The 26,649-nt window shown below is 43.9% G+C and overlaps 18 non-coding genes across 18 annotated transcripts; all 18 read right to left on the bottom strand.

The window, feature by feature from the left end:
* Positions 1-346: 346 nt before the first annotated feature.
* On the bottom strand, positions 347-418 carry TRNAG-UCC (transfer RNA glycine (anticodon UCC)). Its single transcript has one exon. It is a non-coding gene; the product is annotated as a tRNA-Gly (tRNA).
* Positions 419-2,901: 2,483 nt separating this feature from the next.
* Positions 2,902-2,973, bottom strand: TRNAG-UCC (transfer RNA glycine (anticodon UCC)). Its single transcript has one exon. It is a non-coding gene; the product is annotated as a tRNA-Gly (tRNA).
* A 1,512-nt stretch (positions 2,974-4,485) lies between these two features.
* TRNAG-UCC (transfer RNA glycine (anticodon UCC)) lies at positions 4,486-4,557 on the bottom strand. The gene has a single exon. It is a non-coding gene; the product is annotated as a tRNA-Gly (tRNA).
* Positions 4,558-5,456: 899 nt separating this feature from the next.
* TRNAG-UCC (transfer RNA glycine (anticodon UCC)) lies at positions 5,457-5,528 on the bottom strand. The gene has a single exon. It is a non-coding gene; the product is annotated as a tRNA-Gly (tRNA).
* A 1,501-nt stretch (positions 5,529-7,029) lies between these two features.
* On the bottom strand, positions 7,030-7,101 carry TRNAG-UCC (transfer RNA glycine (anticodon UCC)). The gene has a single exon. It is a non-coding gene; the product is annotated as a tRNA-Gly (tRNA).
* Positions 7,102-8,000: 899 nt separating this feature from the next.
* TRNAG-UCC (transfer RNA glycine (anticodon UCC)) lies at positions 8,001-8,072 on the bottom strand. Its single transcript has one exon. It is a non-coding gene; the product is annotated as a tRNA-Gly (tRNA).
* Positions 8,073-9,584: 1,512 nt separating this feature from the next.
* TRNAG-UCC (transfer RNA glycine (anticodon UCC)) lies at positions 9,585-9,656 on the bottom strand. Its single transcript has one exon. It is a non-coding gene; the product is annotated as a tRNA-Gly (tRNA).
* An 899-nt stretch (positions 9,657-10,555) lies between these two features.
* Positions 10,556-10,627, bottom strand: TRNAG-UCC (transfer RNA glycine (anticodon UCC)). Its single transcript has one exon. It is a non-coding gene; the product is annotated as a tRNA-Gly (tRNA).
* A 1,511-nt stretch (positions 10,628-12,138) lies between these two features.
* TRNAG-UCC (transfer RNA glycine (anticodon UCC)) lies at positions 12,139-12,210 on the bottom strand. Its single transcript has one exon. It is a non-coding gene; the product is annotated as a tRNA-Gly (tRNA).
* Positions 12,211-13,109: 899 nt separating this feature from the next.
* Positions 13,110-13,181, bottom strand: TRNAG-UCC (transfer RNA glycine (anticodon UCC)). Its single transcript has one exon. It is a non-coding gene; the product is annotated as a tRNA-Gly (tRNA).
* Positions 13,182-14,693: 1,512 nt separating this feature from the next.
* On the bottom strand, positions 14,694-14,765 carry TRNAG-UCC (transfer RNA glycine (anticodon UCC)). The gene has a single exon. It is a non-coding gene; the product is annotated as a tRNA-Gly (tRNA).
* Positions 14,766-15,664: 899 nt separating this feature from the next.
* On the bottom strand, positions 15,665-15,736 carry TRNAG-UCC (transfer RNA glycine (anticodon UCC)). Its single transcript has one exon. It is a non-coding gene; the product is annotated as a tRNA-Gly (tRNA).
* Positions 15,737-18,219: 2,483 nt separating this feature from the next.
* On the bottom strand, positions 18,220-18,291 carry TRNAG-UCC (transfer RNA glycine (anticodon UCC)). Its single transcript has one exon. It is a non-coding gene; the product is annotated as a tRNA-Gly (tRNA).
* A 2,468-nt stretch (positions 18,292-20,759) lies between these two features.
* Positions 20,760-20,831, bottom strand: TRNAG-UCC (transfer RNA glycine (anticodon UCC)). Its single transcript has one exon. It is a non-coding gene; the product is annotated as a tRNA-Gly (tRNA).
* A 1,512-nt stretch (positions 20,832-22,343) lies between these two features.
* Positions 22,344-22,415, bottom strand: TRNAG-UCC (transfer RNA glycine (anticodon UCC)). Its single transcript has one exon. It is a non-coding gene; the product is annotated as a tRNA-Gly (tRNA).
* An 899-nt stretch (positions 22,416-23,314) lies between these two features.
* On the bottom strand, positions 23,315-23,386 carry TRNAG-UCC (transfer RNA glycine (anticodon UCC)). Its single transcript has one exon. It is a non-coding gene; the product is annotated as a tRNA-Gly (tRNA).
* Positions 23,387-24,887: 1,501 nt separating this feature from the next.
* On the bottom strand, positions 24,888-24,959 carry TRNAG-UCC (transfer RNA glycine (anticodon UCC)). Its single transcript has one exon. It is a non-coding gene; the product is annotated as a tRNA-Gly (tRNA).
* Positions 24,960-25,858: 899 nt separating this feature from the next.
* Positions 25,859-25,930, bottom strand: TRNAG-UCC (transfer RNA glycine (anticodon UCC)). The gene has a single exon. It is a non-coding gene; the product is annotated as a tRNA-Gly (tRNA).
* Positions 25,931-26,649: the final 719 nt, after the last annotated feature.

Here is a 26,649-nt window from a genome sequence, read left to right as displayed (position 1 = left end):
CAGATTTATCGGTGGATCTTGCATATTTTTTTCAGAGGCTAGATATTGCCTAGAAATGCTTTTTAACATAGAGATGCTGGAGTTATAATGTCTGGTCGGGCCTCAGCCCTTTCATTGTCTGCCCACTGTAACATATTTATTACCAGCACATGTGAGTGGTGACTCTGCTTTATGGAACTTATCATATATTAGGGCAATGAATATAGCAGAAGGGGCGATCGAGATGTTTGCCTACGTATTTGTTTATTTTTTTATATCTGGCTGATTAATCTGTTCATGATATTTCCATTTTGTGACATATTGCATTAAAATATATCCAGCTTGCAGAATATATAAGTATTTGTACTGCGTTGGCCGGGAATCGAACCCGGGTCAACTGCTTGGAAGGCAGCTATGCTCACCACTATACCACCAACGCCCTATGATCTGTATGCTCTCGGTTCTAAACATTACGACCCTGAGTGCAATGTCTATCTTGCACCAGCTTCAACGGTGCATTTGGTTTAGATACCAACATGAAAAGCAGTAGAAAGTTTTTAGCAGAGGGTAAGGAACTGGGATTGAAACCAAGGTCAAAGCTGTGCGGAAGAGAAGAATGGAAAGCAGTAGTACAAATAATAGATATGAACATATAGATGCAGCATGGGAAGCAAAGCAGGGAAGAGAAAGAGAGAACATTCCAGGAAATGCCCAGGAGATAGATAATAGCACAACTAAAAGGGAAGAATGAAATTCAAAGCATGCCCAGAAAAGTGTTTGAAGGTCCCACCAGTCATTTATGCTTATTATTGTGTGTCTTTACTTTCAAAGTACAGGGTGGATCCTTTTACGATCCCTCTCTTGTATTTCAGCAGACACAGATAGTTGAGAAGTCTTTTCTCACATAGCTGGCAAAAGCTTGCGCTTTTACTTGCTGGCAGCCTGGGAATGACAGCTTGGTCCTTGGAAGAAAAATCAAGCAAAATTAGCAGAGGATGGTTTCGATCCATCGACCTCTGGGTTATGGGCCCAGCACGCTTCCGCTGCGCCACTCTGCTCGGTTGTGAAAGTGCTCTCTTTATGCAAATAAGGAGCATTCAGCAGAGTAGAGTGGGATTGGTCGGGCTCTCACCTCATTTGCCTAAGTATATCGCAAGGCATGCTGGGTGCAGAAAAACTTAATCTTCCCCTCTCACAATCAGTCATAACTGAAAGCCAGACACTCTCAGGCACTAGCCGTTTCAAACATTTATCAAGACAGCAGCTCTTGAACCCTCTATATCTCTCTCTGTGATACTAGCGCTAACATGCTCAGGATTTGGCTTTACCTGGGAGCCAGAGATCTACCCGGTGAGGGCTTGCCCGGTGTGAGGCTTTTGAGCGTTTGGGAGCGTTCGGGACGTTGGACAGGAAACTATGCAAATTTCAAGCATCCAACCTTCCTGCTGCAGTGAGAGGCTCTTTCCATGGACATCTGCCTCTTGGATTCCTCTCAACTTGCCTTCTGATAAAACATTTTGTGAGCTGCAGTTACCTTCGACAGCTACGAGGTGGCGCTACATTCAGGTCAGAGCACAAGTATGCAAAAATGTTACGGACTTTGGCCAGATTTATCGGTGGGTCTTGCATATTTTTTTCAGAGGCTAGAAATTGCCTAGAAATGCTTTTTAACATAGAGATGCTGGAGGTATAATGTCTGGTCGGGCCTCAGCCCTTTCATTGCCTGCCCAAAATAACATATTTATTACCAGCACATGTGAATGGCGACTCTGCTTTATGAAACTTATCATATATTAGGACAATGAATATAGCAGAAGGGGCGATTGAGATGTTTGCCTACGTATTTTTTAATTTCTATATATATGGCTGATTAATCTGTTCATGATATTTCCATTTTGTGACATGTTGAACTAAAATATATCCTGCTTGCAGAATACATAAGTATTTGCACTGCGTTGGCCGGGAATCGAACCCGGGTCAACTGCATGGAAGGCAGCTATGCTCAACACTATACCACCAACGCCCTCTGTCATTTATGCTTATTATTGTGTCTCTTTACTTTCAAAGTAAAGGGTGGATCCTTTGACGATCCCTCTCTTGTATTTCAGCAGACACAGATAGTTGAGAAGTCTTTTCTCACATAGCTGGCGCAAGCTTGCGCTTTTCCTTTCTGGCAGCGTGGAAATGACAGCTTGGTCCTTGGAAGGAAAATAAAGCAAATTTAGCAGAGGATGGTTTCGATCCATCGACCTCTGGGTTATGGGCCCAGCACGCTTCCGCTGCGCCACTCTGCTCCTCTGTGAAAGTGTTCTCTTTATGCGGATGAGGAGCATTCAGTGGAGTGACGTGGGCGTTCGGGACGTGAGAGGACGTTGGACAGGAAACTATGCAAATTTGAAGCATCCAACCTTCCTGCTGTAGTCAGAGGCTCTTTCTATGGACATCTGCCTCTTGGATTCCTCTCAACTTGCCCTCTTATGAAACATTTTGTGAGCTGCAGTTACCTCCGATGGCTACAAGGTGGCGCTACATTCAGGTGAGAGCACAAGTATGCCCAAAATGTTAGTGACTTTTGCCAGATTTATCGGTGGATCTTGCATATTTTTTTCAGAGGCTAGATATTGCCTAGAAATGCTTTTTAACATAGAGATGCTGGAGTTATAATGTCTGGTCGGGCCTCAGCCCTTTCATTGTCTGCCCACTGTAACATATTTATTACCAGCACATGTGAGTGGTGACTCTGCTTTATGGAACTTATCATATATTAGGGCAATGAATATAGCAGAAGGGGCGATCGAGATGTTTGCCTACGTATTTGTTTATTTTTTTATATCTGGCTGATTAATCTGTTCATGATATTTCCATTTTGTGACATATTGCATTAAAATATATCCAGCTTGCAGAATATATAAGTATTTGTACTGCGTTGGCCGGGAATCGAACCCGGGTCAACTGCTTGGAAGGCAGCTATGCTCACCACTATACCACCAACGCCCTATGATCTGTATGCTCTCGGTTCTAAACATTACGACCCTGAGTGCAATGTCTATCTTGCACCAGCTTCAACGGTGCATTTGGTTTAGATACCAACATGAAAAGCAGTAGAAAGTTTTTAGCAGAGGGTAAGGAACTGGGATTGAAACCAAGGTCAAAGCTGTGCGGAAGAGAAGAATGGAAAGCAGTAGTACAAATAATAGATATGAACATATAGATGCAGCATGGGAAGCAAAGCAGGGAAGAGAAAGAGAGAACATTCCAGGAAATGCCCAGGAGATAGAAAATAGCACAACTAAAAGGGAAGAATGAAATTCAAAGCATGCCCAGAAAAGTGTTTGAAGGTCCCACCAGTCATTTATGCTTATTATTGTGTGTCTTTACTTTCAAAGTACAGGGTGGATCCTTTTACGATCCCTCTCTTGTATTTCAGCAGACACAGATAGTTGAGAAGTCTTTTCTCACATAGCTGGCAAAAGCTTGCGCTTTTACTTGCTGGCAGCCTGGGAATGACAGCTTGGTCCTTGGAAGAAAAATCAAGCAAAATTAGCAGAGGATGGTTTCGATCCATCGACCTCTGGGTTATGGGCCCAGCACGCTTCCGCTGCGCCACTCTGCTCCGTTGTGAAAGTGTTCTCTTTATGCAAATAAGGAGCATTCAGCAGAGTAGAGTGGGATTGGTCGGGCTCTCACCTCATTTGCCTAAGTATATCGCAAGGCATGCTGGGTGCAGAAAAACGTAATCTTCCCCTCTCACAATCAGTCATAACTGAAAGCCAGACACTCTCAGGCACTAGCCGTTTCAAACATTTATCAAGACAGCAGCTCTTGAACCCTCTATATCTCTCTCTGTGATACTAGCGCTAACATGCTCAGGATTTGGCTTTACCTGGGAGCCAGAGATCTACCCATTGAGGGCTTGCCCGGTGTGAGGCTTTTGAGCGTTTGGGAGCGTTGTGGACGTTGGACAGGAAACTATGCAAATTTCAAGCATCCAACCTTCCTGCTGCAGTGAGAGGCTCTTTCCATGGACATCTGCCTCTTGGATTCCTCTCAACTTGCCTTCTGATAAAACATTTTGTGAGCTGCAGTTACCTTCGACAGCTACGAGGTGGCGCTACATTCAGGTCAGAGCACAAGTATGCAAAAATGTTACGGACTTTGGCCAGATTTATCGGTGGGTCTTGCATATTTTTTTCAGAGGCTAGAAATTGCCTAGAAATGCTTTTTAACATAGAGATGCTGGAGGTATAATGTCTGGTCGGGCCTCAGCCCTTTCATTGCCTGCCCAAAATAACATATTTATTACCAGCACATGTGAATGGCGACTCTGCTTCATGAAACTTATCATATATTAGGACAATGAATATAGCAGAAGGGGCGATTGAGATGTTTGCCTACGTATTTTTTAATTTCTATATATATGGCTGATTAATCTGTTCATGATATTTCCATTTTGTGACATGTTGAACTAAAATATATCCTGCTTGCAGAATACATAAGTATTTGCACTGCGTTGGCCGGGAATCGAACCCGGGTCAACTGCTTGGAAGGCAGCTATGCTCACCACTATACCACCAACGCCCTCTGTCATTTATGCTTATTATTGTGTCTCTTTACTTTCAAAGTAAAGGGTGGATCCTTTGACGATCCCTCTCTTGTATTTCAGCAGACACAGATAGTTGAGAAGTCTTTTCTCACATAGCTGGCGCAAGCTTGCGCTTTTCCTTTCTGGCAGCGTGGAAATGACAGCTTGGTCCTTGGAAGGAAAATAAAGCAAATTTAGCAGAGGATGGTTTCGATCCATCGACCTCTGGGTTATGGGCCCAGCACGCTTCCGCTGCGCCACTCTGCTCCTCTGTGAAAGTGTTCTCTTTATGCAGATGAGGAGCATTCAGTGGAGTGACGTGGGCGTTCGGGACGTGAGAGGACGTTGGACAGGAAACTATGCAAATTTGAAGCATCCAACCTTCCTGCTGTAGTCAGAGGCTCTTTCTATGGACATCTGCCTCTTGGATTCCTCTCAACTTGCCCTCTTATGAAACATTTTGTGAGCTGCAGTTACCTCCGATGGCTACAAGGTGGCGCTACATTCAGGTGAGAGCACAAGTATGCCCAAAATGTTAGTGACTTTTGCCAGATTTATCGGTGGATCTTGCATATTTTTTTCAGAGGCTAGATATTGCCTAGAAATGCTTTTTAACATAGAGATGCTGGAGTTATAATGTCTGGTCGGGCCTCAGCCCTTTCATTGTCTGCCCACTGTAACATATTTATTACCAGCACATGTGAGTGGTGACTCTGCTTTATGGAACTTATCATATATTAGGGCAATGAATATAGCAGAAGGGGCGATCGAGATGTTTGCCTACGTATTTGTTTATTTTTTTATATCTGGCTGATTAATCTGTTCATGATATTTCCATTTTGTGACATATTGCATTAAAATATATCCAGCTTGCAGAATATATAAGTATTTGTACTGCGTTGGCCGGGAATCGAACCCGGGTCAACTGCTTGGAAGGCAGCTATGCTCACCACTATACCACCAACGCCCTATGATCTGTATGCTCTCGGTTCTAAACATTACGACCCTGAGTGCAATGTCTATCTTGCACCAGCTTCAACGGTGCATTTGGTTTAGATACCAACATGAAAAGCAGTAGAAAGTTTTTAGCAGAGGGTAAGGAACTGGGATTGAAACCAAGGTCAAAGCTGTGCGGAAGAGAAGAATGGAAAGCAGTAGTACAAATAATAGATATGAACATATAGATGCAGCATGGGAAGCAAAGCAGGGAAGAGAAAGAGAGAACATTCCAGGAAATGCCCAGGAGATAGATAATAGCACAACTAAAAGGGAAGAATGAAATTCAAAGCATGCCCAGAAAAGTGTTTGAAGGTCCCACCAGTCATTTATGCTTATTATTGTGTGTCTTTACTTTCAAAGTACAGGGTGGATCCTTTTACGATCCCTCTCTTGTATTTCAGCAGACACAGATAGTTGAGAAGTCTTTTCTCACATAGCTGGCAAAAGCTTGCGCTTTTACTTGCTGGCAGCCTGGGAATGACAGCTTGGTCCTTGGAAGAAAAATCAAGCAAAATTAGCAGAGGATGGTTTCGATCCATCGACCTCTGGGTTATGGGCCCAGCACGCTTCTGCTGCGCCACTCTGCTCCGTTGTGAAAGTGCTCTCTTTATGCAAATAAGGAGCATTCAGCAGAGTAGAGTGGGATTGGTCGGGCTCTCACCTCATTTGCCTAAGTATATCGCAAGGCATGCTGGGTGCAGAAAAACTTAATCTTCCCCTCTCACAATCAGTCATAACTGAAAGCCAGACACTCTCAGGCACTAGCCGTTTCAAACATTTATCAAGACAGCAGCTCTTGAACCCTCTATATCTCTCTCTGTGATACTAGCGCTAACATGCTCAGGATTTGGCTTTACCTGGGAGCCAGAGATCTACCCGGTGAGGGCGAGGCTTTTGAGCGTTTGGGAGCGTTCGGGACGTTGGACAGGAAACTATGCAAATTTCAAGCATCCAACCTTCCTGCTGCAGTGAGAGGCTCTTTCCATGGACATCTGCCTCTTGGATTCCTCTCAACTTGCCTTCTGATAAAACATTTTGTGAGCTGCAGTTACCTTCGACAGCTACGAGGTGGCGCTACATTCAGGTCAGAGCACAAGTATGCAAAAATGTTACGGACTTTGGCCAGATTTATCGGTGGGTCTTGCATATTTTTTTCAGAGGCTAGAAATTGCCTAGAAATGCTTTTTAACATAGAGATGCTGGAGGTATAATGTCTGGTCGGGCCTCAGCCCTTTCATTGCCTGCCCAAAATAACATATTTATTACCAGCACATGTGAATGGCGACTCTGCTTTATGAAACTTATCATATATTAGGACAATGAATATAGCAGAAGGGGCGATTGAGATGTTTGCCTACGTATTTTTTAATTTCTATATATATGGCTGATTAATCTGTTCATGATATTTCCATTTTGTGACATGTTGAACTAAAATATATCCTGCTTGCAGAATACATAAGTATTTGCACTGCGTTGGCCGGGAATCGAACCCGGGTCAACTGCATGGAAGGCAGCTATGCTCACCACTATACCACCAACGCCCTCTGTCATTTATGCTTATTATTGTGTCTCTTTACTTTCAAAGTAAAGGGTGGATCCTTTGACAATCCCTCTCTTGTATTTCAGCAGACACAGATAGTTGAGAAGTCTTTTCTCACATAGCTGGCGCAAGCTTGCGCTTTTCCTTTCTGGCAGCGTGGAAATGACAGCTTGGTCCTTGGAAGGAAAATAAAGCAAATTTAGCAGAGGATGGTTTCGATCCATCGACCTCTGGGTTATGGGCCCAGCACGCTTCCGCTGCGCCACTCTGCTCCTCTGTGAAAGTGTTCTCTTTATGCAGATGAGGAGCATTCAGTGGAGTGACGTGGGCGTTCGGGACGTGAGAGGACGTTGGACAGGAAACTATGCAAATTTGAAGCATCCAACCTTCCTGCTGTAGTCAGAGGCTCTTTCTATGGACATCTGCCTCTTGGATTCCTCTCAACTTGCCCTCTTATGAAACATTTTGTGAGCTGCAGTTACCTCCGATGGCTACAAGGTGGCGCTACATTCAGGTGAGAGCACAAGTATGCCCAAAATGTTAGTGACTTTTGCCAGATTTATCGGTGGATCTTGCATATTTTTTTCAGAGGCTAGATATTGCCTAGAAATGCTTTTTAACATAGAGATGCTGGAGTTATAATGTCTGGTCGGGCCTCAGCCCTTTCATTGTCTGCCCACTGTAACATATTTATTACCAGCACATGTGAGTGGTGACTCTGCTTTATGGAACTTATCATATATTAGGGCAATGAATATAGCAGAAGGGGCGATCGAGATGTTTGCCTACGTATTTGTTTATTTTTTTATATCTGGCTGATTAATCTGTTCATGATATTTCCATTTTGTGACATATTGCATTAAAATATATCCAGCTTGCAGAATATATAAGTATTTGTACTGCGTTGGCCGGGAATCGAACCCAGGTCAACTGCTTGGAAGGCAGCTATGCTCACCACTATACCACCAACGCCCTATGATCTGTATGCTCTCGGTTCTAAACATTACGACCCTGAGTGCAATGTCTATCTTGCACCAGCTTCAACGGTGCATTTGGTTTAGATACCAACATGAAAAGCAGTAGAAAGTTTTTAGCAGAGGGTAAGGAACTGGGATTGAAACCAAGGTCAAAGCTGTGCGGAAGAGAAGAATGGAAAGCAGTAGTACAAATAATAGATATGAACATATAGATGCAGCATGGGAAGCAAAGCAGGGAAGAGAAAGAGAGAACATTCCAGGAAATGCCCAGGAGATAGATAATAGCACAACTAAAAGGGAAGAATGAAATTCAAAGCATGCCCAGAAAAGTGTTTGAAGGTCCCACCAGTCATTTATGCTTATTATTGTGTGTCTTTACTTTCAAAGTACAGGGTGGATCCTTTTACGATCCCTCTCTTGTATTTCAGCAGACACAGATAGTTGAGAAGTCTTTTCTCACATAGCTGGCAAAAGCTTGCGCTCTTACTTGCTGGCAGCCTGGGAATGACAGCTTGGTCCTTGGAAGAAAAATCAAGCAAAATTAGCAGAGGATGGTTTCGATCCATCGACCTCTGGGTTATGGGCCCAGCACGCTTCCGCTGCGCCACTCTGCTCCGTTGTGAAAGTGCTCTCTTTATGCAAATAAGGAGCATTCAGCAGAGTAGAGTGGGATTGGTCGGGCTCTCACCTCATTTGCCTAAGTATATCGCAAGGCATGCTGGGTGCAGAAAAACTTAATCTTCCCCTCTCACAATCAGTCATAACTGAAAGCCAGACACTCTCAGGCACTAGCCGTTTCAAACATTTATCAAGACAGCAGCTCTTGAACCCTCTATATCTCTCTCTGTGATACTAGCGCTAACATGCTCAGGATTTGGCTTTACCTGGGAGCCAGAGATCTACCCGGTGAGGGCTTGCCCGGTGTGAGGCTTTTGAGCGTTTGGGAGCGTTCGGGACGTTGGACAGGAAACTATGCAAATTTCAAGCATCCAACCTTCCTGCTGCAGTGAGAGGCTCTTTCCATGGACATCTGCCTCTTGGATTCCTCTCAACTTGCCTTCTGATAAAACATTTTGTGAGCTGCAGTTACCTTCGACAGCTACGAGGTGGCGCTACATTCAGGTCAGAGCACAAGTATGCAAAAATGTTACGGACTTTGGCCAGATTTATCGGTGGGTCTTGCATATTTTTTTCAGAGGCTAGAAATTGCCTAGAAATGCTTTTTAACATAGAGATGCTGGAGGTATAATGTCTGGTCGGGCCTCAGCCCTTTCATTGCCTGCCCAAAATAACATATTTATTACCAGCACATGTGAATGGCGACTCTGCTTTATGAAACTTATCATATATTAGGACAATGAATATAGCAGAAGGGGCGATTGAGATGTTTGCCTACGTATTTTTTAATTTCTATATATATGGCTGATTAATCTGTTCATGATATTTCCATTTTGTGACATGTTGAACTAAAATATATCCTGCTTGCAGAATACATAAGTATTTGCACTGCGTTGGCCGGGAATCGAACCCGGGTCAACTGCTTGGAAGGCAGCTATGCTCACCACTATACCACCAACGCCCTCTGTCATTTATGCTTATTATTGTGTCTCTTTACTTTCAAAGTAAAGGGTGGATCCTTTGACGATCCCTCTCTTGTATTTCAGCAGACACAGATAGTTGAGAAGTCTTTTCTCACATAGCTGGCGCAAGCTTGCGCTTTTCCTTTCTGGCAGCGTGGAAATGACAGCTTGGTCCTTGGAAGGAAAATAAAGCAAATTTAGCAGAGGATGGTTTCGATCCATCGACCTCTGGGTTATGGGCCCAGCACGCTTCCGCTGCGCCACTCTGCTCCTCTGTGAAAGTGTTCTCTTTATGCAGATGAGGAGCATTCAGTGGAGTGACGTGGGCGTTCGGGACGTGAGAGGACGTTGGACAGGAAACTATGCAAATTTGAAGCATCCAACCTTCCTGCTGTAGTCAGAGGCTCTTTCTATGGACATCTGCCTCTTGGATTCCTCTCAACTTGCCCTCTTATGAAACATTTTGTGAGCTGCAGTTACCTCCGATGGCTACAAGGTGGCGCTACATTCAGGTGAGAGCACAAGTATGCCCAAAATGTTAGTGACTTTTGCCAGATTTATCGGTGGATCTTGCATATTTTTTTCAGAGGCTAGATATTGCCTAGAAATGCTTTTTAACATAGAGATGCTGGAGTTATAATGTCTGGTCGGGCCTCAGCCCTTTCATTGTCTGCCCACTGTAACATATTTATTACCAGCACATGTGAGTGGTGACTCTGCTTTATGGAACTTATCATATATTAGGGCAATGAATATAGCAGAAGGGGCGATCGAGATGTTTGCCTACGTATTTGTTTATTTTTTTATATCTGGCTGATTAATCTGTTCATGATATTTCCATTTTGTGACATATTGCATTAAAATATATCCAGCTTGCAGAATATATAAGTATTTGTACTGCGTTGGCCGGGAATCGAACCCGGGTCAACTGCTTGGAAGGCAGCTATGCTCACCACTATACCACCAACGCCCTATGATCTGTATGCTCTCGGTTCTAAACATTACGACCCTGAGTGCAATGTCTATCTTGCACCAGCTTCAACGGTGCATTTGGTTTAGATACCAACATGAAAAGCAGTAGAAAGTTTTTAGCAGAGGGTAAGGAACTGGGATTGAAACCAAGGTCAAAGCTGTGCGGAAGAGAAGAATGGAAAGCAGTAGTACAAATAATAGATATGAACATATAGATGCAGCATGGGAAGCAAAGCAGGGAAGAGAAAGAGAGAACATTCCAGGAAATGCCCAGGAGATAGATAATAGCACAACTAAAAGGGAAGAATGAAATTCAAAGCATGCCCAGAAAAGTGTTTGAAGGTCCCACCAGTCATTTATGCTTATTATTGTGTGTCTTTACTTTCAAAGTACAGGGTGGATCCTTTTACGATCCCTCTCTTGTATTTCAGCAGACACAGATAGTTGAGAAGTCTTTTCTCACATAGCTGGCAAAAGCTTGCGCTTTTACTTGCTGGCAGCCTGGGAATGACAGCTTGGTCCTTGGAAGAAAAATCAAGCAAAATTAGCAGAGGATGGTTTCGATCCATCGACCTCTGGGTTATGGGCCCAGCACGCTTCCGCTGCGCCACTCTGCTCCGTTGTGAAAGTGTTCTCTTTATGCAAATAAGGAGCATTCAGCAGAGTAGAGTGGGATTGGTCGGGCTCTCACCTCATTTGCCTAAGTATATCGCAAGGCATGCTGGGTGCAGAAAAACTTAATCTTCCCCTCTCACAATCAGTCATAACTGAAAGCCAGACACTCTCAGGCACTAGCCGTTTCAAACATTTATCAAGACAGCAGCTCTTGAACCCTCTATATCTCTCTCTGTGATACTAGCGCTAACATGCTCAGGATTTGGCTTTACCTGGGAGCCAGAGATCTACCCGGTGAGGGCGAGGCTTTTGAGCGTTTGGGAGCGTTCGGGACGTGAGTGGACGTTGGACAGGAAACTATGCAAATTTCAAGCATCCAACCTTCCTGCTGCAGTGAGAGGCTCTTTCCATGGACATCTGCCTCTTGGATTCCTCTCAACTTGCCTTCTGATAAAACATTTTGTGAGCTGCAGTTACCTTCGACAGCTACGAGGTGGCGCTACATTCAGGTCAGAGCACAAGTATGCAAAAATGTTACGGACTTTGGCCAGATTTATCGGTGGGTCTTGCATATTTTTTTCAGAGGCTAGAAATTGCCTAGAAATGCTTTTTAACATAGAGATGCTGGAGGTATAATGTCTGGTCGGGCCTCAGCCCTTTCATTGCCTGCCCAAAATAACATATTTATTACCAGCACATGTGAATGGCGACTCTGCTTTATGAAACTTATCATATATTAGGACAATGAATATAGCAGAAGGGGCGATTGAGATGTTTGCCTACGTATTTTTTAATTTCTATATATATGGCTGATTAATCTGTTCATGATATTTCCATTTTGTGACATGTTGAACTAAAATATATCCTGCTTGCAGAATACATAAGTATTTGCACTGCGTTGGCCGGGAATCGAACCCGGGTCAACTGCTTGGAAGGCAGCTATGCTCACCACTATACCACCAACGCCCTCTGTCATTTATGCTTATTATTGTGTCTCTTTACTTTCAAAGTAAAGGGTGGATCCTTTGACGATCCCTCTCTTGTATTTCAGCAGACACAGATAGTTGAGAAGTCTTTTCTCACATAGCTGGCGCAAGCTTGCGCTTTTCCTTTCTGGCAGCGTGGAAATGACAGCTTGGTCCTTGGAAGGAAAATAAAGCAAATTTAGCAGAGGATGGTTTCGATCCATCGACCTCTGGGTTATGGGCCCAGCACGCTTCCGCTGCGCCACTCTGCTCCTCTGTGAAAGTGTTCTCTTTATGCAGATGAGGAGCATTCAGTGGAGTGACGTGGGCGTTCGGGACGTGAGAGGACGTTGGACAGGAAACTATGCAAATTTGAAGCATCCAACCTTCCTGCTGTAGTCAGAGGCTCTTTCTATGGACATCTGCCTCTTGGATTCCTCTCAACTTGCCCTCTTATGAAACATTTTGTGAGCTGCAGTTACCTCCGATGGCTACAAGGTGGCGCTACATTCAGGTGAGAGCACAAGTATGCCCAAAATGTTAGTGACTTTTGCCAGATTTATCGGTGGATCTTGCATATTTTTTTCAGAGGCTAGATATTGCCTAGAAATGCTTTTTAACATAGAGATGCTGGAGTTATAATGTCTGGTCGGGCCTCAGCCCTTTCATTGTCTGCCCACTGTAACATATTTATTACCAGCACATGTGAGTGGTGACTCTGTTTTATGGAACTTATCATATATTAGGGCAATGAATATAGCAGAAGGGGCGATCGAGATGTTTGCCTACGTATTTGTTTATTTTTTTATATCTGGCTGATTAATCTGTTCATGATATTTCCATTTTGTGACATATTGCATTAAAATATATCCAGCTTGCAGAATATATAAGTATTTGTACTGCGTTGGCCGGGAATCGAACCCGGGTCAACTGCTTGGAAGGCAGCTATGCTCACCACTATACCACCAACGCCCTATGATCTGTATGCTCTCGGTTCTAAACATTACGACCCTGAGTGCAATGTCTATCTTGCACCAGCTTCAACGGTGCATTTGGTTTAGATACCAACATGAAAAGCAGTAGAAAGTTTTTAGCAGAGGGTAAGGAACTGGGATTGAAACCAAGGTCAAAGCTGTGCGAAAGAGAAGAATGGAAAGCAGTAGTACAAATAATAGATATGAACATATAGATGCAGCATGGGAAGCAAAGCAGGGAAGAGAAAGAGAGAACATTCCAGGAAATGCCCAGGAGATAGATAATAGCACAACTAAAAGGGAAGAATGAAATTCAAAGCATGCCCAGAAAAGTGTTTGAAGGTCCCACCAGTCATTTATGCTTATTATTGTGTGTCTTTACTTTCAAAGTACAGGGTGGATCCTTTTACGATCCCTCTCTTGTATTTCAGCAGACACAGATAGTTGAGAAGTCTTTTCTCACATAGCTGGCAAAAGCTTGCGCTTTTACTTGCTGGCAGCCTGGGAATGACAGCTTGGTCCTTGGAAGAAAAATCAAGCAAAATTAGCAGAGGATGGTTTCGATCCATCGACCTCTGGGTTATGGGCCCAGCACGCTTCCGCTGCGCCACTCTGCTCCGTTGTGAAAGTGTTCTCTTTATGCAAATAAGGAGCATTCAGCAGAGTAGAGTGGGATTGGTCGGGCTCTCACCTCATTTGCCTAAGTATATCGCAAGGCATGCTGGGTGCAGAAAAACTTAATCTTCCCCTCTAACAATCAGTCATAACTGAAAGCCAGACACTCTCAGGCACTAGCCGTTTCAAACATTTATCAAGACAGCAGCTCTTGAACCCTCTATATCTCTCTCTGTGATACTAGCGCTAACATGCTCAGGATTTGGCTTTACCTGGGAGCCAGAGATCTACCCGGTGAGGGCTTGCCCGGTGTGAGGCTTTTGAGCGTTTGGGAGCGTTCGGGACGTTGGACAGGAAACTATGCAAATTTCAAGCATCCAACCTTCCTGCTGCAGTGAGAGGCTCTTTCCATGGACATCTGCCTCTTGGATTCCTCTCAACTTGCCTTCTGATAAAACATTTTGTGAGCTGCAGTTACCTTCGACAGCTACGAGGTGGCGCTACATTCAGGTCAGAGCACAAGTATGCAAAAATGTTACGGACTTTGGCCAGATTTATCGGTGGGTCTTGCATATTTTTTTCAGAGGCTAGAAATTGCCTAGAAATGCTTTTTAACATAGAGATGCTGGAGGTATAATGTCTGGTCGGGCCTCAGCCCTTTCATTGCCTGCCCAAAATAACATATTTATTACCAGCACATGTGAATGGCGACTCTGCTTTATGAAACTTATCATATATTAGGACAATGAATATAGCAGAAGGGGCGATTGAGATGTTTGCCTACGTATTTTTTAATTTCTATATATATGGCTGATTAATCTGTTCATGATATTTCCATTTTGTGACATGTTGAACTAAAATATATCCTGCTTGCAGAATACATAAGTATTTGCACTGCGTTGGCCGGGAATCGAACCCGGGTCAACTGCTTGGAAGGCAGCTATGCTCACCACTATACCACCAACGCCCTCTGTCATTTATGCTTATTATTGTGTCTCTTTACTTTCAAAGTAAAGGGTGGATCCTTTGACGATCCCTCTCTTGTATTTCAGCAGACACAGATAGTTGAGAAGTCTTTTCTCACATAGCTGGCACAAGCTTGCGCTTTTCCTTTCTGGCAGCGTGGAAATGACAGCTTGGTCCTTGGAAGGAAAATAAAGCAAATTTAGCAGAGGATGGTTTCGATCCATCGACCTCTGGGTTATGGGCCCAGCACGCTTCCGCTGCGCCACTCTGCTCCTCTGTGAAAGTGTTCTCTTTATGCAGATGAGGAGCATTCAGTGGAGTGACGTGGGCGTTCGGGACGTGAGAGGACGTTGGACAGGAAACTATGCAAATTTGAAGCATCCAACCTTCCTGCTGTAGTCAGAGGCTCTTTCTATGGACATCTGCCTCTTGGATTCCTCTCAACTTGCCCTCTTATGAAACATTTTGTGAGCTGCAGTTACCTCCGATGGCTACAAGGTGGCGCTACATTCAGGTGAGAGCACAAGTATGCCCAAAATGTTAGTGACTTTTGCCAGATTTATCGGTGGATCTTGCATATTTTTTTCAGAGGCTAGATATTGCCTAGAAATGCTTTTTAACATAGAGATGCTGGAGTTATAATGTCTGGTCGGGCCTCAGCCCTTTCATTGTCTGCCCACTGTAACATATTTATTACCAGCACATGTGAGTGGTGACTCTGCTTTATGGAACTTATCATATATTAGGGCAATGAATATAGCAGAAGGGGCGATCGAGATGTTTGCCTACGTATTTGTTTATTTTTTTATATCTGGCTGATTAATCTGTTCATGATATTTCCATTTTGTGACATATTGCATTAAAATATATCCAGCTTGCAGAATATATAAGTATTTGTACTGCGTTGGCCGGGAATCGAACCCGGGTCAACTGCTTGGAAGGCAGCTATGCTCACCACTATACCACCAACGCCCTATGATCTGTATGCTCTCGGTTCTAAACATTACGACCCTGAGTGCAATGTCTATCTTGCACCAGCTTCAACGGTGCATTTGGTTTAGATACCAACATGAAAAGCAGTAGAAAGTTTTTAGCAGAGGGTAAGGAACTGGGATTGAAACCAAGGTCAAAGCTGTGCGGAAGAGAAGAATGGAAAGCAGTAGTACAAATAATAGATATGAACATATAGATGCAGCATGGGAAGCAAAGCAGGGAAGAGAAAGAGAGAACATTCCAGGAAATGCCCAGGAGATAGATAATAGCACAACTAAAAGGGAAGAATGAAATTCAAAGCATGCCCAGAAAAGTGTTTGAAGGTCCCACCAGTCATTTATGCTTATTATTGTGTGTCTTTACTTTCAAAGTACAGGGTGGATCCTTTTACGATCCCTCTCTTGTATTTCAGCAGACACAGATAGTTGAGAAGTCTTTTCTCACATAGCTGGCAAAAGCTTGCGCTTTTACTTGCTGGCAGCCTGGGAATGACAGCTTGGTCCTTGGAAGAAAAATCAAGCAAAATTAGCAGAGGATGGTTTCGATCCATCGACCTCTGGGTTATGGGCCCAGCACGCTTCCGCTGCGCCACTCTGCTCCGTTGTGAAAGTGCTCTCTTTATGCAAATAAGGAGCATTCAGCAGAGTAGAGTGGGATTGGTCGGGCTCTCACCTCATTTGCCTAAGTATATCGCAAGGCATGCTGGGTGCAGAAAAACTTAATCTTCCCCTCTCACAATCAGTCATAACTGAAAGCCAGACACTCTCAGGCACTAGCCGTTTCAAACATTTATCAAGACAGCAGCTCTTGAACCCTCTATATCTCTCTCTGTGATACTAGCGCTAACATGCTCAGGATTTGGCTTTACCTGGGAGCCAGAGATCTACCCGGTGAGGGCTTGCCCGGTGTGAGGCTTTTGAGCGTTTGGGAGCGTTCGGGACGTTGGACAGGAAACTATGCAAATTTCAAGCATCCAACCTTCCTGCTGCAGTGAGAGGCTCTTTCCATGGACATCTGCCTCTTGGATTCCTCTCAACTTGCCTTCTGATAAAACATTTTGTGAGCTGCAGTTACCTTCGACAGCTACGAGGTGGCGCTACATTCAGGTCAGAGCACAAGTATGCAAAAATGTTACGGACTTTGGCCAGATTTATCGGTGGGTCTTGCATATTTTTTTCAGAGGCTAGAAATTGCCTAGAAATGCTTTTTAACATAGAGATGCTGGAGGTATAATGTCTGGTCGGGCCTCAGCCCTTTCATTGCCTGCCCAAAATAACATATTTATTACCAGCACATGTGAATGGCGACTCTGCTTTATGAAACTTATCATATATTAGGACAATGAATATAGCAGAAGGGGCGATTGAGATGTTTGCCTACGTATTTTTTAATTTCTATATATATGGCTGATTAATCTGTTCATGATATTTCCATTTTGTGACATGTTGAACTAAAATATATCCTGCTTGCAGAATACATAAGTATTTGCACTGCGTTGGCCGGGAATCGAACCCGGGTCAACTGCATGGAAGGCAGCTATGCTCACCACTATACCACTAACGCCCTCTGTCATTTATGCTTATTATTGTGTCTCTTTACTTTCAAAGTAAAGGGTGGATCCTTTGACGATCCCTCTCTTGTATTTCAGCAGACACAGATAGTTGAGAAGTCTTTTCTCACATAGCTGGCGCAAGCTTGCGCTTTTCCTTTCTGGCAGCGTGGAAATGACAGCTTGGTCCTTGGAAGGAAAATAAAGCAAATTTAGCAGAGGATGGTTTCGATCCATCGACCTCTGGGTTATGGGCCCAGCACGCTTCCGCTGCGCCACTCTGCTCCTCTATGAAAGTGTTCTCTTTATGCAGATGAGGAGCATTCAGTGGAGTGACGTGGGCGTTCGGGACGTGAGAGGACGTTGGACAGGAAACTATGCAAATTTGAAGCATCCAACCTTCCTGCTGTAGTCAGAGGCTCTTTCTATGGACATCTGCCTCTTGGATTCCTCTCAACTTGCCCTCTTATGAAACATTTTGTGAGCTGCAGTTACCACCGATGGCTACAAGGTGGCGCTACATTCAGGTGAGAGCACAAGTATGCCCAAAATGTTAGTGACTTTTGCCAGATTTATCGGTGGATCTTGCATATTTTTTTCAGAGGCTAGATATTGCCTAGAAATGCTTTTTAACATAGAGATGCTGGAGTTATAATGTCTGGTCGGGCCTCAGCCCTTTCATTGTCTGCCCACTGTAACATATTTATTACCAGCACATGTGAGTGGTGACTCTGCTTTATGGAACTTATCATATATTAGGGCAATGAATATAGCAGAAGGGGCGATCGAGATGTTTGCCTACGTATTTGTTTATTTTTTTATATCTGGCTGATTAATCTGTTCATGATATTTCCATTTTGTGACATATTGCATTAAAATATATCCAGCTTGCAGAATATATAAGTATTTGTACTGCGTTGGCCGGGAATCGAACCCGGGTCAACTGCTTGGAAGGCAGCTATGCTCACCACTATACCACCAACGCCCTATGATCTGTATGCTCTCGGTTCTAAACATTACGACCCTGAGTGCAATGTCTATCTTGCACCAGCTTCAACGGTGCATTTAGTTTAGATACCAACATGAAAAGCAGTAGAAAGTTTTTAGCAGAGGGTAAGGAACTGGGATTGAAACCAAGGTCAAAGCTGTGCGGAAGAGAAGAATGGAAAGCAGTAGTACAAAAAATAGATATGAACATATAGATGCAGCATGGGAAGCAAAGCAGGGAAGAGAAAGAGAGAACATTCCAGGAAATGCCCAGGAGATAGATAATAGCACAACTAAAAGGGAAGAATGAAATTCAAAGCATGCCCAGAAAAGTGTTTGAAGGTCCCACCAGTCATTTATGCTTATTATTGTGTGTCTTTACTTTCAAAGTACAGGGTGGATCCTTTTACGATCCCTCTCTTGTATTTCAGCAGACACAGATAGTTGAGAAGTCTTTTCTCACATAGCTGGCAAAAGCTTGCGCTTTTACTTGCTGGCAGCCTGGGAATGACAGCTTGGTCCTTGGAAGAAAAATCAAGCAAAATTAGCAGAGGATGGTTTCGATCCATCGACCTCTGGGTTATGGGCCCAGCACGCTTCCGCTGCGCCACTCTGCTCCGTTGTGAAAGTGTTCTCTTTATGCAAATAAGGAGCATTCAGCAGAGTAGAGTGGGATTGGTCGGGCTCTCACCTCATTTGCCTAAGTATATCGCAAGGCATGCTGGGTGCAGAAAAACTTAATCTTCCCCTCTAACAATCAGTCATAACTGAAAGCCAGACACTCTCAGGCACTAGCCGTTTCAAACATTTATCAAGACAGCAGCTCTTGAACCCTCTATATCTCTCTCTGTGATACTAGCGCTAACATGCTCAGGATTTGGCTTTACCTGGGAGCCAGAGATCTACCCGGTGAGAGGCTTTTGAGCGTTTGGGAGCGTTCGGGACGTTGGACAGGAAACTATGCAAATTTCAAGCATCCAACCTTCCTGCTGCAGTGAGAGGCTCTTTCCATGGACATCTGCCTCTTGGATTCCTCTCAACTTGCCTTCTGATAAAACATTTTGTGAGCTGCAGTTACCTTCGACAGCTACGAGGTGGCGCTACATTCAGGTCAGAGCACAAGTATGCAAAAATGTTACGGACTTTGGCCAGATTTATCGGTGGGTCTTGCATATTTTTTTCAGAGGCTAGAAATTGCCTAGAAATGCTTTTTAACATAGAGATGCTGGAGGTATAATGTCTGGTCGGGCCTCAGCCCTTTCATTGCCTGCCCAAAATAACATATTTATTACCAGCACATGTGAATGGCGACTCTGCTTTATGAAACTTATCATATATTAGGACAATGAATATAGCAGAAGGGGCGATTGAGATGTTTGCCTACGTATTTTTTAATTTCTATATATATGGCTGATTAATCTGTTCATGATATTTCCATTTTGTGACATGTTGAACTAAAATATATCCTGCTTGCAGAATACATAAGTATTTGCACTGCGTTGGCCGGGAATCGAACCCGGGTCAACTGCATGGAAGGCAGCTATGCTCAACACTATACCACCAACGCCCTCTGTCATTTATGCTTATTATTGTGTCTCTTTACTTTCAAAGTAAAGGGTGGATCCTTTGACGATCCCTCTCTTGTATTTCAGCAGACACAGATAGTTGAGAAGTCTTTTCTCACATAGCTGGCGCAAGCTTGCGCTTTTCCTTTCTGGCAGCGTGGAAATGACAGCTTGGTCCTTGGAAGGAAAATAAAGCAAATTTAGCAGAGGATGGTTTCGATCCATCGACCTCTGGGTTATGGGCCCAGCACGCTTCCGCTGCGCCACTCTGCTCCTCTGTGAAAGTGTTCTCTTTATGCGGATGAGGAGCATTCAGTGGAGTGACGTGGGCGTTCGGGACGTGAGAGGACGTTGGACAGGAAACTATGCAAATTTGAAGCATCCAACCTTCCTGCTGTAGTCAGAGGCTCTTTCTATGGACATCTGCCTCTTGGATTCCTCTCAACTTGCCCTCTTATGAAACATTTTGTGAGCTGCAGTTACCTCCGATGGCTACAAGGTGGCGCTACATTCAGGTGAGAGCACAAGTATGCCCAAAATGTTAGTGACTTTTGCCAGATTTATCGGTGGATCTTGCATATTTTTTTCAGAGGCTAGATATTGCCTAGAAATGCTTTTTAACATAGAGATGCTGGAGTTATAATGTCTGGTCGGGCCTCAGCCCTTTCATTGTCTGCCCACTGTAACATATTTATTACCAGCACATGTGAGTGGTGACTCTGCTTTATGGAACTTATCATATATTAGGGCAATGAATATAGCAGAAGGGGCGATCGAGATGTTTGCCTACGTATTTGTTTATTTTTTTATATCTGGCTGATTAATCTGTTCATGATATTTCCATTTTGTGACATATTGCATTAAAATATATCCAGCTTGCAGAATATATAAGTATTTGTACTGCGTTGGCCGGGAATCGAACCCGGGTCAACTGCTTGGAAGGCAGCTATGCTCACCACTATACCACCAACGCCCTATGATCTGTATGCTCTCGGTTCTAAACATTACGACCCTGAGTGCAATGTCTATCTTGCACCAGCTTCAACGGTGCATTTGGTTTAGATACCAACATGAAAAGCAGTAGAAAGTTTTTAGCAGAGGGTAAGGAACTGGGATTGAAACCAAGGTCAAAGCTGTGCGGAAGAGAAGAATGGAAAGCAGTAGTACAAATAATAGATATGAACATATAGATGCAGCATGGGAAGCAAAGCAGGGAAGAGAAAGAGAGAACATTCCAGGAAATGCCCAGGAGATAGAAAATAGCACAACTAAAAGGGAAGAATGAAATTCAAAGCATGCCCAGAAAAGTGTTTGAAGGTCCCACCAGTCATTTATGCTTATTATTGTGTGTCTTTACTTTCAAAGTACAGGGTGGATCCTTTTACGATCCCTCTCTTGTATTTCAGCAGACACAGATAGTTGAGAAGTCTTTTCTCACATAGCTGGCAAAAGCTTGCGCTTTTACTTGCTGGCAGCCTGGGAATGACAGCTTGGTCCTTGGAAGAAAAATCAAGCAAAATTAGCAGAGGATGGTTTCGATCCATCGACCTCTGGGTTATGGGCCCAGCACGCTTCCGCTGCGCCACTCTGCTCCGTTGTGAAAGTGTTCTCTTTATGCAAATAAGGAGCATTCAGCAGAGTAGAGTGGGATTGGTCGGGCTCTCACCTCATTTGCCTAAGTATATCGCAAGGCATGCTGGGTGCAGAAAAACGTAATCTTCCCCTCTCACAATCAGTCATAACTGAAAGCCAGACACTCTCAGGCACTAGCCGTTTCAAACATTTATCAAGACAGCAGCTCTTGAACCCTCTATATCTCTCTCTGTGATACTAGCGCTAACATGCTCAGGATTTGGCTTTACCTGGGAGCCAGAGATCTACCCATTGAGGGCTTGCCCGGTGTGAGGCTTTTGAGCGTTTGGGAGCGTTGTGGACGTTGGACAGGAAACTATGCAAATTTCAAGCATCCAACCTTCCTGCTGCAGTGAGAGGCTCTTTCCATGGACATCTGCCTCTTGGATTCCTCTCAACTTGCCTTCTGATAAAACATTTTGTGAGCTGCAGTTACCTTCGACAGCTACGAGGTGGCGCTACATTCAGGTCAGAGCACAAGTATGCAAAAATGTTACGGACTTTGGCCAGATTTATCGGTGGGTCTTGCATATTTTTTTCAGAGGCTAGAAATTGCCTAGAAATGCTTTTTAACATAGAGATGCTGGAGGTATAATGTCTGGTCGGGCCTCAGCCCTTTCATTGCCTGCCCAAAATAACATATTTATTACCAGCACATGTGAATGGCGACTCTGCTTCATGAAACTTATCATATATTAGGACAATGAATATAGCAGAAGGGGCGATTGAGATGTTTGCCTACGTATTTTTTAATTTCTATATATATGGCTGATTAATCTGTTCATGATATTTCCATTTTGTGACATGTTGAACTAAAATATATCCTGCTTGCAGAATACATAAGTATTTGCACTGCGTTGGCCGGGAATCGAACCCGGGTCAACTGCTTGGAAGGCAGCTATGCTCACCACTATACCACCAACGCCCTCTGTCATTTATGCTTATTATTGTGTCTCTTTACTTTCAAAGTAAAGGGTGGATCCTTTGACGATCCCTCTCTTGTATTTCAGCAGACACAGATAGTTGAGAAGTCTTTTCTCACATAGCTGGCGCAAGCTTGCGCTTTTCCTTTCTGGCAGCGTGGAAATGACAGCTTGGTCCTTGGAAGGAAAATACAGCAAATTTAGCAGAGGATGGTTTCGATCCATCGACCTCTGGGTTATGGGCCCAGCACGCTTCCGCTGCGCCACTCTGCTCCTCTGTGAAAGTGTTCTCTTTATGCAGATGAGGAGCATTCAGTGGAGTGACGTGGGCGTTCGGGACGTGAGAGGACGTTGGACAGGAAACTATGCAAATTTGAAGCATCCAACCTTCCTGCTGTAGTCAGAGGCTCTTTCTATGGACATCTGCCTCTTGGATTCCTCTCAACTTGCCCTCTTATGAAACATTTTGTGAGCTGCAGTTACCTCCGATGGCTACAAGGTGGCGCTACATTCAGGTGAGAGCACAAGTATGCCCAAAATGTTAGTGACTTTTGCCAGATTTATCGGTGGATCTTGCATATTTTTTTCAGAGGCTAGATATTGCCTAGAAATGCTTTTTAACATAGAGATGCTGGAGTTATAATGTCTGGTCGGGCCTCAGCCCTTTCATTGTCTGCCCACTGTAACATATTTATTACCAGCACATGTGAGTGGTGACTCTGCTTTATGGAACTTATCATATATTAGGGCAATGAATATAGCAGAAGGGGCGATCGAGATGTTTGCCTACGTATTTGTTTATTTTTTTATATCTGGCTGATTAATCTGTTCATGATATTTCCATTTTGTGACATATTGCATTAAAATATATCCAGCTTGCAGAATATATAAGTATTTGTACTGCGTTGGCCGGGAATCGAACCCGGGTCAACTGCTTGGAAGGCAGCTATGCTCACCACTATACCACCAACGCCCTATGATCTGTATGCTCTCGGTTCTAAACATTACGACCCTGAGTGCAATGTCTATCTTGCACCAGCTTCAACGGTGCATTTGGTTTAGATACCAACATGAAAAGCAGTAGAAAGTTTTTAGCAGAGGGTAAGGAACTGGGATTGAAACCAAGGTCAAAGCTGTGCGGAAGAGAAGAATGGAAAGCAGTAGTACAAATAATAGATATGAACATATAGATGCAGCATGGGAAGCAAAGCAGGGAAGAGAAAGAGAGAACATTCCAGGAAATGCCCAGGAGATAGATAATAGCACAACTAAAAGGGAAGAATGAAATTCAAAGCATGCCCAGAAAAGTGTTTGAAGGTCCCACCAGTCATTTATGCTTATTATTGTGTGTCTTTACTTTCAAAGTACAGGGTGGATCCTTTTACGATCCCTCTCTTGTATTTCAGCAGACACAGATAGTTGAGAAGTCTTTTCTCACATAGCTGGCAAAAGCTTGCGCTTTTACTTGCTGGCAGCCTGGGAATGACAGCTTGGTCCTTGGAAGAAAAATCAAGCAAAATTAGCAGAGGATGGTTTCGATCCATCGACCTCTGGGTTATGGGCCCAGCACGCTTCTGCTGCGCCACTCTGCTCCGTTGTGAAAGTGCTCTCTTTATGCAAATAAGGAGCATTCAGCAGAGTAGAGTGGGATTGGTCGGGCTCTCACCTCATTTGCCTAAGTATATCGCAAGGCATGCTGGGTGCAGAAAAACTTAATCTTCCCCTCTCACAATCAGTCATAACTGAAAGCCAGACACTCTCAGGCACTAGCCGTTTCAAACATTTATCAAGACAGCAGCTCTTGAACCCTCTATATCTCTCTCTGTGATACTAGCGCTAACATGCTCAGGATTTGGCTTTACCTGGGAGCCAGAGATCTACCCGGTGAGGGCGAGGCTTTTGAGCGTTTGGGAGCGTTCGGGACGTTGGACAGGAAACTATGCAAATTTCAAGCATCCAACCTTCCTGCTGCAGTGAGAGGCTCTTTCCATGGACATCTGCCTCTTGGATTCCTCTCAACTTGCCTTCTGATAAAACATTTTGTGAGCTGCAGTTACCTTCGACAGCTACGAGGTGGCGCTACATTCAGGTCAGAGCACAAGTATGCAAAAATGTTACGGACTTTGGCCAGATTTATCGGTGGGTCTTGCATATTTTTTTCAGAGGCTAGAAATTGCCTAGAAATGCTTTTTAACATAGAGATGCTGGAGGTATAATGTCTGGTCGGGCCTCAGCCCTTTCATTGCCTGCCCAAAATAACATATTTATTACCAGCACATGTGAATGGCGACTCTGCTTTATGAAACTTATCATATATTAGGACAATGAATATAGCAGAAGGGGCGATTGAGATGTTTGCCTACGTATTTTTTAATTTCTATATATATGGCTGATTAATCTGTTCATGATATTTCCATTTTGTGACATGTTGAACTAAAATATATCCTGCTTGCAGAATACATAAGTATTTGCACTGCGTTGGCCGGGAATCGAACCCGGGTCAACTGCATGGAAGGCAGCTATGCTCACCACTATACCACCAACGCCCTCTGTCATTTATGCTTATTATTGTGTCTCTTTACTTTCAAAGTAAAGGGTGGATCCTTTGACAATCCCTCTCTTGTATTTCAGCAGACACAGATAGTTGAGAAGTCTTTTCTCACATAGCTGGCGCAAGCTTGCGCTTTTCCTTTCTGGCAGCGTGGAAATGACAGCTTGGTCCTTGGAAGGAAAATAAAGCAAATTTAGCAGAGGATGGTTTCGATCCATCGACCTCTGGGTTATGGGCCCAGCACGCTTCCGCTGCGCCACTCTGCTCCTCTGTGAAAGTGTTCTCTTTATGCAGATGAGGAGCATTCAGTGGAGTGACGTGGGCGTTCGGGACGTGAGAGGACGTTGGACAGGAAACTATGCAAATTTGAAGCATCCAACCTTCCTGCTGTAGTCAGAGGCTCTTTCTATGGACATCTGCCTCTTGGATTCCTCTCAACTTGCCCTCTTATGAAACATTTTGTGAGCTGCAGTTACCTCCGATGGCTACAAGGTGGCGCTACATTCAGGTGAGAGCACAAGTATGCCCAAAATGTTAGTGACTTTTGCCAGATTTATCGGTGGATCTTGCATATTTTTTTCAGAGGCTAGATATTGCCTAGAAATGCTTTTTAACATAGAGATGCTGGAGTTATAATGTCTGGTCGGGCCTCAGCCCTTTCATTGTCTGCCCACTGTAACATATTTATTACCAGCACATGTGAGTGGTGACTCTGCTTTATGGAACTTATCATATATTAGGGCAATGAATATAGCAGAAGGGGCGATCGAGATGTTTGCCTACGTATTTGTTTATTTTTTTATATCTGGCTGATTAATCTGTTCATGATATTTCCATTTTGTGACATATTGCATTAAAATATATCCAGCTTGCAGAATATATAAGTATTTGTACTGCGTTGGCCGGGAATCGAACCCAGGTCAACTGCTTGGAAGGCAGCTATGCTCACCACTATACCACCAACGCCCTATGATCTGTATGCTCTCGGTTCTAAACATTACGACCCTGAGTGCAATGTCTATCTTGCACCAGCTTCAACGGTGCATTTGGTTTAGATACCAACATGAAAAGCAGTAGAAAGTTTTTAGCAGAGGGTAAGGAACTGGGATTGAAACCAAGGTCAAAGCTGTGCGGAAGAGAAGAATGGAAAGCAGTAGTACAAATAATAGATATGAACATATAGATGCAGCATGGGAAGCAAAGCAGGGAAGAGAAAGAGAGAACATTCCAGGAAATGCCCAGGAGATAGATAATAGCACAACTAAAAGGGAAGAATGAAATTCAAAGCATGCCCAGAAAAGTGTTTGAAGGTCCCACCAGTCATTTATGCTTATTATTGTGTGTCTTTACTTTCAAAGTACAGGGTGGATCCTTTTACGATCCCTCTCTTGTATTTCAGCAGACACAGATAGTTGAGAAGTCTTTTCTCACATAGCTGGCAAAAGCTTGCGCTCTTACTTGCTGGCAGCCTGGGAATGACAGCTTGGTCCTTGGAAGAAAAATCAAGCAAAATTAGCAGAGGATGGTTTCGATCCATCGACCTCTGGGTTATGGGCCCAGCACGCTTCCGCTGCGCCACTCTGCTCCGTTGTGAAAGTGCTCTCTTTATGCAAATAAGGAGCATTCAGCAGAGTAGAGTGGGATTGGTCGGGCTCTCACCTCATTTGCCTAAGTATATCGCAAGG

The sequence above is a fragment of the Lissotriton helveticus genome, chromosome 11 (genome assembly GCF_964261635.1).
Source record: "Lissotriton helveticus chromosome 11, aLisHel1.1, whole genome shotgun sequence".
In the NCBI taxonomy this organism is placed as follows: domain Eukaryota; kingdom Metazoa; phylum Chordata; class Amphibia; order Caudata; family Salamandridae; genus Lissotriton; species Lissotriton helveticus.
Note: the sequence above shows the minus strand (reverse complement) of the source record. Positions and strands in the feature narration are given on the sequence as shown.